Consider the following 4,377-nt stretch of genomic DNA (forward strand, 5'->3'; position numbering starts at 1 on the left):
TGAGTGGGTTTTCAACATCATTTTACGTAATTCTGAATGGGTCAGCAAATGTTTTGATGTAAGGTTAACATATACGTTTGTTTTGTTCACAGAGTGAACATCTAAATATAAACAGTGTTTACAAACTTGTGTAACTTCTCTAAGAACTTTTTTCTTTGAAATTTGAAAAAAAGAAAAAGAAATGAACGTCTATAACATAATTAAAAAAAAAACGATTTAATAAGACTAACCAGACCTGGCATATCATTTGGCTAGGTCGTTCGACTTGCAATCTGCGGGTCACGGGTTTGAATCCCGTCACCGAATATGCTCGTAAGACTAGCGCAAACAGCCCTCTAGTATCTTTGCGCGAAACGTAACAAACAAAAAATTAAAATAACCAAAAATATTTTCTTTAATGTAATTATTTATAGCTTTTCCTAACAGAGGGCGCTTCTAGGAAGTATGAGAAGGTATGAGAACAACATAAATTCGAGGTACTGAAGAAATGGAATAGAATCATTACAATTATAAACACAAATACTGTATCTGCTTTTGAATAAATAGATAGTAAACTGTGTAACTCGACTTTATATTGGAAATATATTTGGAGATTTTACAGAAGGAATAATTTTATGTTATGAAGTGCGAAAAATCGTACTAATATACGAAGGGTAAAAATGTCAAGTGTATATAATACATAATAGCACACTCACTGCCTGATATTAAGAAATCTTCTTATACAAACGATTAATTGATAAATAGGAAGAGTTGGGGAAAATAAGTAGGAAAACGCACTTTTGTAAATAAAATAATCACATATATATGAATGTCCGGTGCCAGAATTGTTTCACATATAAGACGTTTTCCTGATCTCAAATTAAACAATTTCTTAAGACTATATTTGGAAGTTACGTAAAATATACTATACATAAGTTATTTTCAAATTTCAGTTGGCAGTAGGTAAACGTTTATATAGCTCAATTAATTTTCAACATGTAAAATCTCTGCAGCACATTTATTATAAACATTTGTAAAACTTGCTTTGCAGTAAATTAAATCTAGAAAAAATGGAAACAGTTTAGCATTTATAAAAAGCAGAAAAATTTTTTGTTTTCTGAAAACGTGTTTAGATTACATTTAATTGATATAATATTTATGTGTGGTAAAACATAAGCTTAATTTAAATTGTAATAAGGATATTGCTATATCTATGTATGTATTTATTATTTTCGAATCTCTGCCAAAAAAGAATTGTATGTTAATTTATGTAACTTCAAAACTATATGTATGTGTTTCTATTTCTACTTTTGTCTAAATGCTTACCTATTAGGGACACTGATTGCGTATCATTAGTGAGAGAATTAAAAGATAGATATCAGTGTTGAATGATAATTGTGACATATTCAAGTTTATCTAACAGGTATCTCTCACATTTCAATAACAATACTACATTCATCATTGTAAACTAAATCACCTTCTAGTTACATTACGGGAAGTGGGAGTACTAGAGAGGTTTCTTGCAGAGCAACCATTCTTTGTACTCTCCAACCAACCCCCCTCACAACCCACCCCCACACACACACTTGTAAACCATTTTGGTTTTGTTTGTTTGTTTGAAGTTAAGCACCAAGCTACACAATGGGCTATCTGTGCTCTGCCAACCACTGGTATCGAAACCCGGTTTCTAGCGTTGTAAGTACGCAGATATACCGCTGTTCTACTGAAGGGGGGGGGGAGCACCATTTTGGTAATAATGTTAGAAACAAACTACTTTTATACTCCAGATAATTAAAAGAGAACTTATATTTTAACCAACCTTTGAAGTGTAAAGGTCGTGTTTTTATTATCAAAATGTGTAAATCCCCCCAGTAGCATTACAAATTTTGAAAGACACTTGCGAACCCACAATTACGCTTCTTGGGTTGACTGTCTCGATTGCACGATCTCAATGAAACATGATTATTTTCAATCTCATGTTGAAACAAACACTAAAATTTATCTCGATAATATGTTATTAAATGAGCTCGTGTCTTTACTGACATCTCTCGGAGCTGCAGCACGTGTTTTATATATAAGCCCCAAGTCGATACTTCTTTATCATGACATCTTTGGTTGTTGTAATTTTAAGAAGCTCCGCCTATTATGACGCTTATTACTTTGGATGTGACTGTCCTTCCCCAATCAACACTTTTATCTTCTTCCTATTCCAGCTAGCTCTACTTTCGGAAACCGGTTTCCATAAAATAATTACTCCTGTCATGTAAAGCGCCGCCGTAGAACAGCGCCCAACGTAATAATACAAATCTCACAGAGACCGTGCCCCTCCCCTGTGTGGGAGACTTCCCTGACAAATCCCTTATAATCCGTTGCACCTTTCAGTGTTTGTTACTTAGCAGCTCATTGTTTTCGAAACTTCCCCATATCCATAGTAACGAAAAGAAATCCAGACAGAATACGAAAATCTCTAAACTTTTGTAAGCAACATCTTAAACGGCTTATTTTCAAACTTCAAAGATCAGTTATGTTAGGGCGTTTGTTATTATGTATGAGTATTTCTCTCTTGGCCTTCCTTCAATTTTCCGATGGCTTTATCCAAGTTTTGCAACCAGGAATAGGTGAGTCCAATTTAACTCCTTGGATAATGTTGATCATTTTAATCGCTTCTTCAGAACAGAATATTTAATCTCAACACTTCCCAAAATTTTCTTCACTACTTCTTCACTGACAGAAAAATATCTTTATGAAATAAGTAAACTTTACTTTTAGTCCATTTTTCTTAGTTAAACAGTCCTTCATCAGTGAAACAGTAAAACAGCTCTTTAAAAAATAGTTTAATCGATCTCATATAGAGGACTATAAACGGCACGTTATGCGACACACTGGGTAAACGGCCATATTAGAGACCCGAAGGTTCAAGTATAGCTCTCACTAATTTAGAACTGCTGGCCAGATTGAGAGCAACCATTCAGCTCTACCCGTTGCATACACGATTAATTTTAACCAAATATCGGACTTTATTATCACATTTATTACGCGCCAACAGACAAAAGTGCGAAGCAAATCCACAATATATATTAAGGGGTCGAACATTACACCTTCAGATCCTCAGACCGGCACGCTAACCACTAAGCAACGACCGGCACTAGAACTAAATCAAACTATAAGATTGATAATTGTAAAAACTATTTTCTTATAAGTAATTATTAAATCATCAGCAAATTTTAAAGCCAGAAATGTACTCTTAAGATTATCAAGAAGTAAACTGACTGAACTGTAACTGCCTGTTTTCTGAACCCCTGGCGTGTAATAAAATAAGCGTAGTTGAATAACTTATCTTAAAGAACTTTGGAACTAGAAACCAACAACACTTTCAAACAGGCACGTGGCGCATATGATGGAGAAGGAAAAAAATATATGGCCAGAAATAAACATTGTGAAAAGCGCCGACTTCTGTATTTTGCAGAATGGTACCACTAATACCACATGTGATAGAAAACAAGCCCTACGTCTTCTTACGCTGCTATATGCTGGTGCAACTGGTCCTGACATCAACTTAATGGATGCCAATACACGTCCCCATCATGGTAAGCTGATCTAAACACCTCGAAATTACAGTAAAGTACTACTCAGCTATAAAAAATAATGTTGTTACACATGTCGTTGGTTCTTTGGATGTGTTCTTGGTACCATTGCAGATGATCTGTATTATACGTGGTTCTAAACGGAACACATCTTATTGACTTGGCTCTAACCACAAATTTAAGCTGCAAATCTTTAGGTTACACATGAATTGTTTTTTCACATCTTTAAGGAATGTTTTAGTAATAATTCATAAATGGGGAGGTACAAGAACAATTATTAGTGTTATGAAATGAGATTGTATGGGCCTACTCTGTTGCTGTATCATTTGGTCATTCATTGTCATCTTCAAGGCCATAATCTTCAATAATTTTGTTTATATACATCATACACCGAAGGAACGATGTAGGCAGTAACACGTGAAACATCTTAAACATAAAATTAACAAAATCGTTCCTCAAAAACAACAGGCTCTAATGTATACCATCCATGTATATGGAGTTGTTCTACAAAATATGGCCGTACAAAGGTTGTTACACAAACCTAGGTTTCAGGTTTAAGGTCAGAACTTTGCATCAGCATAACCTTTGAAGGGTCTGAAAGTATAAAAAGTACATAAATACAAATCCTCTATGTAAGGTAAAACACAAACTTTTGCTGCAACTGCTCCTAAATCATCAAAATAACGGCACAATATTCAGTAAGAAACACTTTAGCATGGTCCTACTGTTTGTAGAGTGTCATCAGTAAGAAACACTTTAGCATGGTCCTACTGTTTGTAGAGTGTCATCAGTAAGAAACACTTTAGCATGGTCC

At 34.5% G+C, this 4,377-nt stretch overlaps 1 long non-coding RNA gene across 1 annotated transcript in view; it reads left to right on the plus strand.

Annotated features, from left to right (window-relative positions):
* The first annotated feature begins 2,245 nt into the window (after nucleotides 1-2,245).
* The window catches only part of LOC111088475, a 22,479-nt gene continuing 20,347 nt past the window's right edge, over nucleotides 2,246-4,377 (plus strand). The window contains exon 1 of the long non-coding RNA XR_002612985.1: nucleotides 2,246-2,601. This is a non-coding gene — a long non-coding RNA (uncharacterized LOC111088475). The remainder of the gene's footprint in view (nucleotides 2,602-4,377) is intronic.

Source organism: Limulus polyphemus, unplaced genomic scaffold, assembly GCF_000517525.1.
Source record: "Limulus polyphemus unplaced genomic scaffold, Limulus_polyphemus-2.1.2 Scaffold3842, whole genome shotgun sequence".
NCBI classification, from domain to species: Eukaryota; Metazoa; Arthropoda; class Merostomata; order Xiphosura; family Limulidae; genus Limulus; species Limulus polyphemus.